Consider the following 16,764-nt stretch of genomic DNA (forward strand, 5'->3'; position numbering starts at 1 on the left):
TTTTAGACACCTTTGCTATGGGGAAATGTTACTTATTATCTACCCTGACTATGCACCCAACAATTTTGTACAACTCATTCTGGGCAAACCCCACCCCAACCTCCTCCACTTCAAGGCAAACACGCCCTTCTTTTCCAGTATCTCCTCATAACTGAAATGTTCTATCCCAGGCAAAATTCTGGTGAATCTATTCTGCAGCCTGTCCAGTGCAATTCCCTCCTTCCTATAGTGTGGTGACCAGAATGACACACAATACTCCAGCAGAGGCCTAACAGATGTTGTACAAACAATCTCCCTGCTCTTGTATCCAGGCTCTGGCTTATGAGGGCAAGTATCCTGTGTGCATGAAAATCAATAAATAACTGCAGACGCTAGAAGTATGACCCATTAAGTGCATCCAGCATTATCTGTTTTTGATCCTGTATGCCTTTTTAATTACCTTATCTACCTGGGCTGGGGACCTCTGGAGTTGCACACTTATTCCCTTTGTTCCTCAATATTCCCCAGGTCCTATCATTCATTATGCATGTCCAAGACATTTTAGTTCTCACAAAATGCATTACCTCATACTTACCCATATCAAATTCCATCTGCTATGCTCTCCCCATCATACCAACTCATCAGTATTATCCTGTAGCCTGATTATCCTCCTCATTAATCAGCAACACCACCACTTTTCACATCATCTGCAAACTTACTGATCACACCTCCCATACTCGCAATTCATGATCTTTAAGCCTTCTTTTCCTCGGTCTGCCAAAGGTCACGTTGATGCCTTTGAGCAGATGGGGAATTTCACCACAGATATTTGCCTTTGAAGAAGAATGGCTCCCTGGATATGGGAAATGGTCCATGTTTCCCAGGGTCTTCATTAGTACAGGGGTGGTGTTGCACCATAGGGATAGGTTGGTAGAGGACCTTTCATTTGAAGGTCCGTCCTTTCATATGTTTCAGTGAACAAATTGTCAATGCCTTAAGAGTCTGGCCTTGGAACATGTGCAAGCAGTGTCTGTGTACTGCAGCTCATTATCTGCAGTTGCAGTGTCCTTGGATTAGGAGCAGAGTTGGATTTGTTTGATTAGGTTCCTAGTAGTTCTGCAGAATGGCTGCACTCCTACTAAAGGCATCACAAGACACTGGAGAGATACCACCAAACCTGTCTCCAGAAAATCCTCCAAATGTACTGGCAGAATATGGGATCATACATCAGCATTCTCTCACAGCATGGTGGCCCTGGTTACACTCAGCTGCCTCCATTGGGGAGGCCATATCACTCCAACATCAGATTGCCAAACTTTATTCTGAGCTCTATCATGGAAAGAGTTTACCAGGTTGGTGGTGGAAAATATTCAAAGATATTCTTAAAATCCGCTTGAAAACAATTCAAACATCCCAATCGACGACTGGGAATATCTGGCCCATGATCAAAGTGGAGAAGGAGCATCCTGGATGGCACTAAGAACCTCAAGTTCATGAGAAGGGAGTACATAAAAGGCAAAGACCAAAAGGTGCCCAGAACTTTACAAACTATCCAACTGCCCATTCCATTAGGCACTTCCTGCCCCAAAGCAGGAAGGGTCTGCATGTCTTGTATTGGCCTCATCAGTTAGCTCAGAAGCCACAGAATTGGAGTGGAAGCAAGATATCCTTGATCCCAAGGGATTTTCTAAGAAGTTAACAAGAGAAATGGAAGGTAACCCATAGGGAACCTCAGAGCCCCATAGTAAACCTTCTAGATGAGGCTTTAATATGTGTCAAACCTACCTGCAGAAACTGAAACTAAATGTACCTTATGCTTGTAGCCATCTCAATTTTGTTTATAGTTGAAGCAACACTGCTTAGCTTCACAGCTCTAACTATGGGATTTTCAGTTGTTTTTGAAAGAAGCCAATCGGTAGGTTGAACTACTTTACTGCTGCATTTTATTTCCAAAAATACACCCTTCAGCATTAACTGAAGTGTTCATCGGCAGCTTAAGTGCCATCTATAAATCCGCAGATGACACCACTGTTGTTGGCAGAATCTCAGATGGTGGTGAGGAGGCGTACAGGAGTGAGATAGATCAGCTGGTTGAGTGGTGTCGCAACAACAACCTCGCACTCAACGTCAGCAAGACCAAGGAACTGATTGTGGACTTCAGGAAGGGGAGTTGGGAGAACACACACCAATTCTCATTGAGGGGTCAGGGGTGGAAAGGGTGAGCAGCTTCAAGTTCCTGGGTGTCAATATCTTAGAGGACCTATCTTGGGCCCAACACATTGATGCAATCATGAAGAAGGCATTCCAGTGGCTCTAGTTCATTAGGAGTTAGAGGAGATTTGTTATGTCACCAAAGTCTTTTGTAAATTTCTACAGATGTATGGTGAAAAGCATTCTGACTGGTTGCATCACAGCCTGGAATGGAGGCTCCAATGTGCAGGATTGAAAGAGACTGCAGAGGGTTGTTGACTCAGCCAGCTCCATCATGGGCACGACCCTCCCCGCCTTCGAGGACATCTTCAAGGGCAGCACCTCAAGACAACGGCATCCATCATTAAGGACCCCCACCATCCAGGACATGCCCTCTTCACATTACTACCATCGGGGAGGAGGTACAGGAGCCTGAAGACCCACACTCAGTGATTCAGGAACAGCTTCTTCCCCTCCACCATCAGATTTCTGAACTGTCCATGAACCCATGAACACTCCCTCATTATTCCTCTTTTTGCACTATTTATTTTTGTAACTTATAGTACTTTTCATGTCTTTATGTGTTGCATTGTACTGCTGTCACAAAACAACAAATTTCATGACATACGTCAGTGATAATAAATCTGATTCTGATACCATAGAATCGCAAACGTACAGTATACATCACAGGAAATTAACGTATTTAGTAGTTTGATTTGTAGAGCAAAGTTGATTTAAATATTGCATTTATAAAAATTATCTTAAGTAAAGAAATACATGCACTTAAATGGCACCTCAGCTCAACTCAAAACCACTGAGGTATATTTGAAGTGTAGTCACTGCTTTAATACATAAAACATTGCAAACAGTTCCTGCACAGCAGGAAATAGTTTCTGCACAACATCCGAGCATAGGCGTGGGCAGGCAGCAATGTGACAATGACCTGGTGAACTGTTTTACAATGCTGAAGAAGAGGGGATAAACATTGGCCGGGTCACTAAAGATATCTCCACCGTTCATCTTTGAAGAAACACTGTTGGATCTTTTGCACCCATTGGAGAGGGTAGATAGGTTCAATTCTCAGCTGCATACAACACCTTAAGCAATGTAATACTCTATCAGCACTGCAGCAAAGTGACAGCAGGGACTGCTTTTTCATATAACAGGTTGTAAGTTTATTTTAAAGGAAGTAAATATCATTTACTGCATTTTCTTAAGTGTTACTTGATTTGCTGAGTTTTTCCAACATTTTCTTTAAGCAGAAAATGTTGGAAAAACTCGGCAATTCAAGTAACATTTGCGGAAAGAGAAACAGTTAACATTTTAGATTGAAGACCTTCATTAGAATGGGGTCAGGGAGTTGGTGGGGGGGAGGGTGGAGACAGAGGTGGGGAACAGAAAAACCTGAAGTTGTAGAATTCAGCATTGAGTTGAGAAGGATGCATTGGCCCAGATGGAAGAAGGGGTGCTGGTCTGCCTCCACTTTCCATGGCACTTTCCCATGCAACTGCAGGAGATGCAAACTCTTTTATGGACCCAAACTGTCCTTCCTAACGGAGCAGTGATTCACTTGCATTTTTGAAGTCTAGTGTATTACATTCAATGTTCAGAATGAAGGCACCAAATGTAGACTGGGCTTTCACTTTGCAGACCTTCAGCAATCAGACCATCAGAGTGACCCTGAACTTCTGATTGCCCTCCACTTTAGGTCAACATCCCACTCCTACTGCGACCTTTTTATCTGGGGACCCCAGAACTGTTATGAGGCTCAATGCAAGACAGAGCTGATGCACAATGACACAGAGCTGATGCATAATGACACAGAGCTGATGCATGACAGCTGTGGCAGGGTTTGCATGCCATTAACTCCTATAAGGCTAAAACCTAATAGCATAAATGGCAGTGATGCTTCACTCCCCAATGAGCTCAATGCCTTTTATGCACGCTTTGAAAGGGAGAATAACACTACACCTGTGCGAGTCCCCACAGCCTCCAGCAACCCTGTGATCTCTGTCTCGTAGGCCAATATCAGAAAATCCTTCAAGAGAGTGAATCGTCACAAGGCATCAGGCCCCGAAAGTGTATCTGGCCAGGTACTGAAAACCTGTGCCGACCAACTGGATTGAGTGCTCAAGGACATCTTCAACCTCTCACCGCTGCGGTCTGAGGTTCCCACCTGCTTCTAAAGGGCAGCAATCATACCCGTGCCCAAAAAGAGCAGGGTGAGCTGCCTCAATTACTATCACCCAGTAGCACTCACTTCTACCATAATGAAATGCTTCAAGAGGTTGCTTATGGCTAGAATTATCTCCTGCCTGAGCAAGGACCTGGAACCATTGCAATTTATCTACTGCCACAACAGGTCTACAGTGAACACAATCTCACTGACACTCCACTCTGCTTTGGAGCACTGAGATAACCGGAAAACATACATCAGGCTGCTGTTTATCGATTACAGCTCGGCATTCAACAACATCATCCCCTCAGTACTAATCAACCAGCTTCAAAACTTGGGCCTCTGTACTTCCCTCTGCAACTGGATCCTTGACTTCCTTATTGGGAGACCACAGTCAGTGCGGATTGGTAGTAACAGCTCCTTGCCGCTGACAATCAACACAGGCACACCTCAAAGACGTGTGCTTAGTACTCTGCTCCACTCACTCTACACTCATGACTGCGTGGCTGAGCACAGCTCAAATGCCATTTATAAATTTGACGATGACACCACTGTTGGTAGAATCTCAGACGAGGAGGCATACAAGAGTGAGTTTGAGGAGATTCGGTATGTCACCAAAGAGTCTTACAAATTTTTTATAGATGTGTGGTGGCAAGCATTCTGACTGGTTGCATCACAGCCTGGTATGGAGGGACATTTAAGAGACTCTTAGACAGAGACATGAATGATAGCAAAATAGGGGGCTATGTGGGAGGGGAGGGTTAGATAGATCTTAGAGCAAGATAAAATGTCAGCACAACATTGTCTGCCAAAGGGCCTGTACTCTGCTGTAGTGTTTTATGTTCTATAATACACAGGATCACAAGAGGCTGCAGACGGTTATAGACGCAGCCAACTCCATCATAGGCACAACCTTCCCCACCATCGAGGGCATCTTCAAGATGCAGTGCCTCAAGAAGGTGGCATCCATCACTAAGGACCCTCTCCATCTGGGACATGCCCTCTTCTCATTACTACCATCAGGGAGGTGGTACAGGAGCCTGAAGACTCACACTCAACAATTCAGGACAGCTTCTTCCCCTCCCATCAGATTTCTGAATGCTCCATAAAACCCATGAGCACTACCTCATTATTCCTTTTCTTTGCACTATTTGCTTTTGTAATTTATTGTAATTTTACATCTTTGCACTGTACTGCTGCCGCAAAACAACAGATTTCACAACATACAAGTCAGTGATAATAAATCTGATTCTAAAATCATGTCTCACAAATTTGAATGAATTGTTTTGAAGCAGTGAACAAAAGTATTGATGAAGGCTGGGTGGTATACATTGTCTACATAGACTTTAGCAATGCTTTTAACAAGGTCCCACATGGTAGGTTGGTCTGGAAGGTGAGATCACATGGGATCCAGGGTGAGCTAACTAATTGGATACAAAATTGGCTTGGTGGAAAGAGTCAAGGGGTGGTAGTGGAGGTTTCTTTTTTCCCCAGCTTGGAAGCCTGTGACCAGTGGTGTGCCACAGGGAATGGTGCTGGGTCCCCGGTTGTTTGTCATATGGATTAACAACTTGGATGAGACTGTAGGTGGCATGATTAGTAAGTTTGTTGATGTCACCAAAATTGCTGGTGTGGTGGACAGTGAAGGTTGTCCAAGGTTACAACAGGATCTAGATCAATTTGGAAAGTGGGCCAAGGAATGGCAGATGGAATTTAACTCAGACAAATGCAAATTGGTGCATTTTGGGAAGTTAAACAGAGGCAGGATCTGGATTGATGAAGGGACTCGACCCAAAATGTCCACTGTCCATTTCCCCCCACAGATGCTGCCTGTCACACTGAGTTCCTCCAGCAGTTTGTTTTTCTTATTTCCAGCATTTTCTGTTTTTATTTCACATTTCCAGTATCTGCAGTTGTTTTGATTTCCAGTTTTGTTTTAACCTGGTATCTGCGGAAGGACTTGGATAGGTTGGGAGAATGGGCAAAGAAGTGGCAGATAGAATATAGTGTAGGGAAATGTATAGTCATGCACTTTGGTAGAAGGAATAAAGGCACAGACTATTTTCTAAACGGGGAGCAAATTCAGAAATCGGAGGTGCAAAGCGACTTGGGAGTCCCAGTGCCGGATTCCCTGAAGGTTAACTTGCAGGTAGTAAGGAAGGCAAAATGCAATGTTAGCATTCATTTTGAGAGGACTAGCATATAAAAGCCAGGATGTAATACTGGGACTTTATAAGGCATTGGTCAGACCACATTGGGAGTATTGTAAGCAGTTTTGGGCCCCATATCTAAGGAAGGATGTGCTGGCATTGGAGAAGGTCCAAAAGTTTATAAGAATGACCCCAGGGATGAAAGGGTTAATGTATGAGGCGCATTCGATGGCTCTGGGCCTGTACCCATTGGAGTTCAGAAGGATGATGGGGGATCTCATTGAAACCTTTTGAATATTGAAAGGCCTGGATAGAGTGGACGTGGAGAGGATGTTTCCAGTAGTGGGAGAGCCTGGGACCAGAGGGCACAGCCTCAAAATAAAAGGACGTCCCTTTAGAACAGAGATGAGGAGGAATTTTATTTTAGCCAGAGGGTGGTAAATCTGTATAATTCATTGCCACAGACGACAGTGGAGGCCAAGTCATTGGGTATATTTAAAGCGGAGGTTGATAGGTTCTTGATTAGTAAGGGCATCAAAGGTTATGGGGAGACGGCAGGAGAATGGGGTTGAGAGGGAAAAATAAATCAGCCACGGTCAAATGGCGGAGCAGACTCGATAGGCCAAATGGCATAATTCTGCTCCTATGTCTTGTGGTATCCATATAATCTTTATACATGCAATTCCTAAATAATGACTTAAGAATGGGAGAGATCAGCTAACTCAGCATTGACATCCTGCTTTCTGGTTCTCTTTGGCTCAGCATCGTGTAAAAAAAAAGAGCCCCCATAAGCAGCTGTCTATTCCTCAGGTGAACACAATGTTGAAGTGTCAGTTACAGACTTCCTGGGGCTCAAGTAGCTGGGTTAGAAAGTTTTAAGCTAGAACCCCTCCACAGAATTGAGCATGCAATCCAGAGAATGGTGCTTCAGGACACTACTCAAGGAGAGCTTCACTGCCTGAGCTGTTCTGGTTTTAAATGAAACAGTCACCTAAGACTCACCTGCTCTCATAAACACCAAAGGCGGAATGGTCTCACTGGAAGAAGAGTGTGAGTTCTTGTATCTTTGCCACACCTGTTTCTCAACCAACTACCACAAGACAGATTAACCAGTCATTTATTTAATTGCTGGGCACATACTGTCTGCTATGTTACAACAGGGACTACTCTTCAAAGGTACTGACTGTGAAATGCTCTGGAATGTCATGACAGGTGCAAAATAAATGCAAGCGCGTTCACCCATTCATTATTTGGGAGACATCAATGGTCAAGGCAACGTGCCAAATACAGTAAAAATTCACACTCGAAACAAGAAATGAACACTCAAAGCACAGTATTTCTTGTTTCCCTTGAATGCCTGTGATGATATTTCTCCTTATTTCTCAATGTGGCAAGCCCTGAAGGTAGAAATGTATGTATATATTGCCATTACGAGAACTGAGCAGAATGTTTAGTTTTAAGTAGGATTTTTGGAATTGACAAAATTATGATCTGCAATTCCTTCTTTAAATCTAAGCCTTTACATTGTATATTCTCAAAATAATGAATTAGCCTACTCAGAGCAAAATATTTAGTACTTAAAGACCAGTTAGGTAAAATAAGTGTATGAACCTTTTTATCACATAGAAGGCATACACACCCATAGGGTATACATTACATGCAGCAAATAGAAAAATGAAAATATCATCAAAACTGAGCATATGCTTTGGTGTGGATCTCAGAGCTTCATCTCTATCTGATGGAGTTTTGGACTCAGCAGTTAGAATTCTTAAACTACACAACACATACTGTGTGCTGCAGGGAAGGAAAACAAAAGTATTTGTTCCTAACAGTGAAGTCTTGGCAAAGCTGGCAGGGGTATACATAGAGTGAATCAGAGGGCACAGACTAATGTTAAGTTATAGGTCAATTTTCATTAATCAGCAAATACTTCTATCAAATTTACAGATATAGAGAAAAAGACTAATACAAGCTGTGTATTTTTTCCAGATTACCAGGATAATTTCACCTATCCTGAATGTCAGGAATCTTATGGGAATTAAGCAGTAGATAATTTTTACATCTCTCCTGATATTAATCCACACTGATGCCCAAGAGTAAACTGGCAGAATGTCAGGGTGGGTTAGGTTAAGATTATTTTGGAAGGTTCTATTGAAGGTGTCAAATAGTCCACTCCTGATTTTTCTTCTTATGTCCTTAATTTTGCTTTCCTCTTTAGATTCCTTATTAACAGTTTACTGGAAACTGCGAAAATGTTTTAAAAGTTCAGCTGAATAAAACACAGGGAATATTTAGTCTGAATGTCTGTGACTGCCCCTCAGATTTTGTACTAGTCATCCAATCAACAACATGAACACATTGCACTCCATTTCCTTTATCATGAGTTAATATTAACCACTTAATTGTTTTTAACTTGCATTCACTCTTTGTCCCTGCAACTTGCAGCATAACCGTACGAGTCAAGTGATAGATGTTGTGAGGACTATCTGAAGATGTTGAAATTACAAGGAGCAGATTAGTACTGTATGGAATCATGTGTTACAGTGGAATAGTGAGTTACCTTTAGATTAATTGACCATGCAAAAGTTAGTCCGCTTGGCCAATTAATGTGCATTTATTCAGTTGCTAATTTCACAAAAGCTCAGAGAATTTTTGTGGTGGGATGGGTGGGAGATGGGGATAGTGGAATGTGTTTGAGATCTGGTCCCTGCTGCCAGTGACTCAGATAAGATCCAAGTCATTGGGCGAACTGCTTCTGGGAATGTGACTAGTACTAAAAGATATTAAAACTTGGACAGAAGATACACTTTTGTCAATCCTCCATCCTTCCATTTAGATGTCTTGCTGTTTCTTCCTTTAGCTTTTCCTAACTACAGACATTAAGCTAACTGGCCTATAGTTACCCACCTTTTGCCTACATCCTTTTTTAAACGGTGGCGTGACATTTGCTGTCTTCCAATCTGCTGGGACCTGCCCAGAGTTCAGAGAGTTTTGGTAAATTATCACAAATGCATCTACTATAACTTCTGCCATTTCTTTCAGTACCCTGGGATGCATCCCATCAGGACCAAGGGACTTGTCTACCTTTAGACCCACGAGTTTGCTCAGTACTACCTCTTTAGTGACAGCGATTGTATCGAGGTCCTCACCTTCCATCGCATCCATTACACCTCTCTTTGGCATGTTAGACGTGTCCTCCACTGTGAAGACTGATACAAAATAGTCATTCAAAGCCTCGGCCAGTTCCACATTATCCAATACTAATTCCCCCTTATCTTCCAAGGGACCTATGTTCGCTTTAGCCACCATTTTCCACTTTATATAATTAATAAATCTTTTACTATCTGTTTTTATGTTTTGTGCTAATTTACTTTCATAATCATCTTCCCTTTCCTTATTGCTTGCTTAGTGGTTCTTTGTTGCTTTTTAAAGTTTTCCCAATCTTCCAGTTTCCCAGTACTTTTGGCGATTTTGTATGCATGAGCTTTTAGTCTGATGTTTTCTTTTATTTCCTTAGTTATCCAAGGCTGGATCTCCCCACCCTTACTGTCCTTGCTTTTAACTGGAATATACTTTTGTTGAGCACTGTGAAAAATCTCCTTGGAAGTCTTCCACTGTTCCTCAACTGCCCCACCATATAGCCTGTGTTCCGACTCTGTGCTAGCCAACTCCTCCCTCATCCCCTTGCAGTCTCCTTAATGCACTGGTTTTGGATTGAACTATTGCACCTTCCATTAGTATGAGAAATTCAATCATACTGTGATCACTCTTTCCAAGAGGATCCCTAACTACAAGATTGTTAATTTTACCTGTCTCAGTGCACAGGACCAGATCTAAGATAGTATTTTCCCTTGTAGGTTCACCACATACTGTTCAAGAAAGCTATCACGGATGCATTCTATGAAGTCCTCCTCAAGAATGCCTCGACCAACTTGATTCGCCCAATCTATGTGCAAGTCAAAGTCCCCCAGGACAACTGCTGTTCCATTCTTACATGCATCAAATATTTCTTGGTTTATTGCCTGTGCGGCTGTAATGTGATTATTCGGTGGCCTATAGACAACTCCCACCAGTGATTTATTTTCCCTTTATTATTCCTAATCACTACCCAGATGGACTCAGCGTTCCACTCCTTAGGTCTTATATCATCTCTCACTATCGTCCTGATCTCATCCTTTAATTAAGAGTGCTACTCCACCTCCCTTACCTTCCTGTCTATCCTTCCGTATTACCTGATACCCTTGGATATTTAACTCCCACTCATCTCCACCCTGCAACCATGTCTGTAATGGCCACTAAATCATACCCCTTTGTACTGATTTGTGCCACGAGTTTACTGACCTTGTTTCAAATAGTACAGGCATTCAGATAAAGTGCCCTTATACTCATTGTCCCTTTAGAATCTAGTAACCCTTGAGTCCTTTGCATTTGACTTTTCTGTACTCCACTCTTACTTTTCTCTTTCCTAATTTTTGCTCTGGTCTCTACATTGCTTCCCTTTGTCTTTCTGCATGGATCCCCACCCCCCTGCCATATTAGTTTAAACCCTCCCCAACAGCACTTATAAACAATCCTCCTGGGACATTGATCCCGGTCCTGCCCAGGTGTAGACCATCCGGTTTGTACTGGTCCCAACTCCCACTTAATTTCTTTTCTCCTCAGAGAGATCCATGGATTTTCCACATGGGTTGTAAAGTCAGCGATTTTCTTTCCATTTCTTCCATGTGCCTCACAGGGTGATGTATGGAAGCACCTGGATATGCACAGTTCATCCAAGGATATGCGGTGTGTGCCTGGAATTCACTTCTGTGGCCACTCCTGCAAAAGATGTCCTTTGCAATACATGGACCCTCCTTCATCGTTAGGATAAGAACACTTGACTCCTGTACTCCCGACTCAATCTTGACCCTGATACTCTTTACCTCTGGCAGCCAATCATGAACACATGGATGCCTGACCTGACCATATGGTCCTGATACCTTTCGATTCTTCTACCACTCCAGGTTCCTCCCCCAAGCAGCTCCACACACTAGCAATGCAAAACAAATTTGTAGCCTTCTTGCTTTCCTTCATGAATACCAGAATGGTAGCCAGTCCAAAGGAAAAGCCATTGCACACATTAATGTACAAGGCCCGTTCTATAAGCACATGATAGCTTAGGTCTACCACCATCTAGTAAGTGAATGTTCTTACATTTGCCTAAAATCCACTTTTTATTGACTTACTTATTTGTTTATTCTATCAATACATTTCTGCAAGTGAATGTTTTCATTTACACTACCCATCAGCAAACATTTTTTAAAATCTTTTCAGCTACGTTGTTTACTACTTGGTGAATATCCATGGCTCCAATGGAGATCATTGAGGGACACCATTAGTCGAATCCAATTTGATCTCTGGCCCATGATCATCTCTGCCTATTGAACTCATCTAATTTCCTGGCAAGATCAATAATTTATATCCATCTGCACAAATTCCAATTGTATTTAATAGTCCCATATGAATTATGTTATCAGATGCCTTGTAGAATTCCATATAAACAGTGTTTGTGGACACTTCCCTGTCCATTACATTGGTTACTATTTCAAACGATGCTATTGGGCTCATTATGTATAACCATGATTTTTCTAATCAATATTGGCTCTCTCTGATTAGCAGTTTCCAAGATGTTCTCTCCCTTATTACTGACTCCAGGAATTTCATGAAAGTAGAGATTAGATTAACTGGCCTAAATAAATCCTTGCTCCCCTTCCCCCTACCTTAATTAAATATTGAAGTGGTATTTTCTCAAGGTAAATAACCAGTTCGTGATTCAAGGTAGCTGGTCAGGAGTCAAACCTCATTGCCCTCAGCACCCTTGAAAGAGCCAATGAAATCAGCCTGCTAAATGGACCAAATTAAGTGTGAGTGTGCAAAGACCATAGGTGGAAAATTGGGTCCAGCAAGATCCAGCCTGATAACTTTGGTAATTCATTATCTTTGAGCACTTACAGACATTTGGCGATCTGAAAAGGTGTTTTATGGATTTTTCTTTTTCAAACTCTTTGCTAACAATTCATATCTCTGTCGTGTAGTCTCACTGCATCAATTTGTCCCAATCATATTTATATTCATTTGAATACAATGAGTAAATTCCTTGAATGGGATAGACAAACTGATTTGGGGTAGTTCTGTTCCTTGGATCTATAGGCAGTAGAAATTATTGTGAGTGATTAAAGCCATTTACAATGGGAATTACGCATCTAACAGACAGATGATTCATGCACCTAATAAAAGTGGGCTGAATTTGGAGATTATTTCTAAAAGAGAAGGGTCATTTTTGTAAGCCATAACATCGTCCTATGGATCACTGTTTTCCTATCGTTCCACAACAGTGAAATTAGATTAGAAACATGAAAGCATAGAATGAGGCCATTCAGCCCATTGAATCCATCCCCAGTTTTTGTAGAGCATTCTATTTAGCCCCATTCCTCTGTCCTACAAATTATTTCCCATAGATAACATGAAAAATAATGTTGTTAAAGTGAGGAGGATTGTGTTCTGCCACAGAACAAAATTGATGAGTTGGTAAAATGGGCAGAGCAATGACAGATGCAATTTAATCCTGAACAATATGAGGTGATGCACTTTGGGAACGCTAATAAAGCTAGAGTATAAACAATGAATGGTAGGATCCCAGGAAGTTCTGAGGTGCAGAGGTAGTTAGTGTACAGGTCCAAGAATCCCTGAAGACAGCAGCACAGATAGACAAAGTGATTAAGAAGACATACGAGATAGTAGCTAGGGAACTGGATGCAATACAGGGAGTTTATGGTACAACTATATAAACCACAGCTGGAGTACTGAGTGCAGTTTTAGTCATCACACTACAGAAAGGAAGTGATGGCACTATAGAGGGTGCAGAACAGATTTACTAAGATGTTGCCTGGGATGGAGAATTTCAGTTAGATGAGAGAATGGGTAGGCTGGGTTTGTTTTCCTCAGAGCAGAGAAATCTGACAGGGAACCTGAATGAGGTGTACAAAATTATGAGGGGCATTGATAGGATGGAGAAATGTTTGCCCTTAGCAAAGTGTCCATTGCCCAAGGGTGCAGGTTTAAGGTAAAGGGTCACAAGGAAGAATTTTTTCACTGAGAGAATGGTTGATATCTGGAAATCTGCCTGAGGGAGTTGTGGAGTTAGATACAAATACAAACATTTCTGAGATATTCAAATGGGCACCTGAAATGCTATAGTATAGAAGGCTTCCAGCTAAGTGCTGGAAAATGGGATTAGCATAGATGGGTACTTGATGGCCAATTTAGCACAGTGGACAAGAGGGCCCATTTCCTTGTTCTAAAACTCCATGACTCTTATGACTATCCAATTCACTTTGAAAGCCCAGATCGACTGCTTCTACCAGCCTTACAGATAGCAAATTCCTGATCATAACCACTCCCTGCATCAAAGGGTTTTTTTTCCCTTACGTGCCTGTCCCTTGGGATTTAGTAGTTATTTAGAAGAACTTTCACAGACTATTTAAATATTTTCTAACATGCAGCTAACTGCACCTGCAATATTACCGGAATGTTACTCATGCATCATTAAATCTTTCAGATAATTGAAAAACTGAAACTGTGACCAGATATTAAAACTCAAAAAAAGTTTATATTCTCTAGTCATTAAGTTTTCATCATTAATTTTAGAAAGGCCATTGCACTTTAATTATATTACAGGATCTCAGAAAGGCACATTTCAAAACAAACCTGCTGATACGTTAATTAACAAAGAAATGTCACACTTGCACCAACAGTCTTAATTCACAAACACTTAGCTCAGAACAATCTAATCTAAATAACTGGACTGTTCAAATGTATACAGGAAACCTTGTTTTTCTTAATGCATATTAAAACCATTTGGATAGGGGAATGTATGAAATGTTTCAAGAGTTCTGTGAAGAACAATGATAGCAAAATTATTTCAACAAAAATAAAAGCTTGTGAGAGGTGCAAAATGGGTCTCCAGTTTGTTGTCAGCTGTCGTTTGCTATTGGCAAAGTCAAGATCCGTCCTTGATTTTTAGTAAATCCGTTGCACTAAAAAGGGACAAATTAAGACATTTGGACAGGTACACACATAGGAAAGATTTAGAAGGATATGGGCCAAATAGGTCTGGCTGAGTTAGGCAATGTGTTCGGCATAGATGAGTTGGGCCAAAGGGCCTAATTCCGTGCTGTATAACTCAAGGATTCATATATTTTAATGTTTATAGCAAAGTCAGATTTGTCCAGAACTTGCTCGTGGTTAGGAAACATTAACAGTCTTGTGCAAAAGTTCTGAACTTCTTGACCGAGTTTCCTCAGTGATTCCTGGGCTACATTCTCCTGCTTAACTCTCCACAGTGGCAGATGGGACCTGGTGAAGGATCAGCGATCCCATCATTTAAATGGACAGGAACGGCTATGATGAAAAGCAGAAGGAATATGCCACATTTTCTATTAAGTCAGTTGTGTTTTGTGTTAATGTTTTTAATCATTTGCTTTTAAATGGTAGAAGATTAAAAAAAACAAATGGTATTAAGTTTTAGTGATGTTATTTGCCATGGACATTCAGAAACATTCCAAAATTCTGACAACTTTGATAGAAGGCAAAACAGAGGGTGTGTAGTCGAAGCCACCTTGTTGGATTCCTTACAGTTTTAATCAGAAAACTCTTTACTGGGACTGGATTTTATTCAGGCACCTTTCTGACTTAACTTGATTCATATCTCCTCCATGAAAATGGCGTGTGGCCCATTCCTGTCAAATGTACACCTCACGCATCACTCATCCAACATAAGCTGAAGATGAAAACCTTCCCTTTGTTAATTTCAGAAGTAACTCCAATCTGTTGAAAACTACCTTAGACAGATACAAAGAATGATTGAAAGGTTCAATGACCTCATGATGCCCCAAAATGCATTAAGACAACAAAGTACCTTTTGAAGTGTAGTTCATGAAATCTGTGCATAACAAACTCCCAAAGAGATAATAACCAGATAATCTGTTTTAGTGACGATAATTGATATACTAATATAGGTCCCAGTCACAGGAGAACTCTTCTTATTTCAGAGACAGTAATGGGACTTCTGTTTAATCTCTCATCTGAATGGTAGGGATGAGGTACACCATCTAGATTTCCTTGCTATGCTTCAGGGGTGGGACTTGACCTATGCTAATAGTGCTAATACCAAGGTAAGTTTGACAGCATTACACAAGAATGTAAGAAAGTAGGAGCAGGAGTAGGCTATTAGGGCCTTTGAGCTTGCCCTGCTGTTTAGTATGATTGTGGCTGATCTATGCTGGCCTCAACTCCTCTTCTGTGCCATTTCTCTGTTCCCCACTATTCCTTGATCTATCAAATTCTTATCCGGCCCTACTTTAAATATTTCTAATGATCTGGTTTGCACCACCCACTAGGGCAGAGAACTGTACTAACTCAATGTATCTGCACTGTAATGAATTGATCTGTAGGAACAGTATGCAAGACAGGTTTTTCAATGTACCTCGATTCAAGTGACAATAATAAATCAATACCAATTCCAAAAATTCTCTACCCTCTACAAGAAAAAATCTCTACATACCTCTGTTTTAAATGACTAGCCCCTTATCTTGTAGCCATGTCCCATTTGTTGAAGAACCCCCCCCCCCCCACTCCACTGGTGAAAACATCTCAACGTCCCTGTCAAGCCCACTTAGGATCTTGTATGTTTGAATCAGGTCACCCCTCATTCTTTTAAACTCCAAGGATTACAGGACCAAACTACTTAGTCTGTCTTGGCAGGACAACCTGCTCATCCCAGGAATCAGCTTGGTGAATCTCCTGGTGAATATGTGCTAGGCTCAGGTCTGAGGCCATACAAATAGATATTTCACATACTAGTTCTTTGCAAGTTATTCAGTTATGGCCCATTGTGTGATGTATGAATGGAATGCTGATTAATAAATTGACACAATTGGTCAAAACAAATCAAGTATCCAGTAAGTAATGATAGTACTTAGAAGAAATAATATTAGATACAGTCCAGGAACTCTTGTATTGTTTCATTTTTTAAAATCCTTACAACAGAGAAACAGCATGTGTATGACCAATTAATTTATGATGCACATCAAAATAAAGCATTACATTTCAGATCTTGTGCTTTGCTCCACATGACGTGTTGTTTAATCCCACCATTCTGCTTTCTCCTCATGTCATTTAAAATTAGTTGCATGAACTTACAAGATATGAAATAACTCAAAGATAGGGCTG

This window comes from Pristis pectinata, chromosome 1 (assembly GCF_009764475.1).
Source record: "Pristis pectinata isolate sPriPec2 chromosome 1, sPriPec2.1.pri, whole genome shotgun sequence".
Lineage (NCBI taxonomy): Eukaryota > Metazoa > Chordata > Chondrichthyes > Rhinopristiformes > Pristidae > Pristis > Pristis pectinata.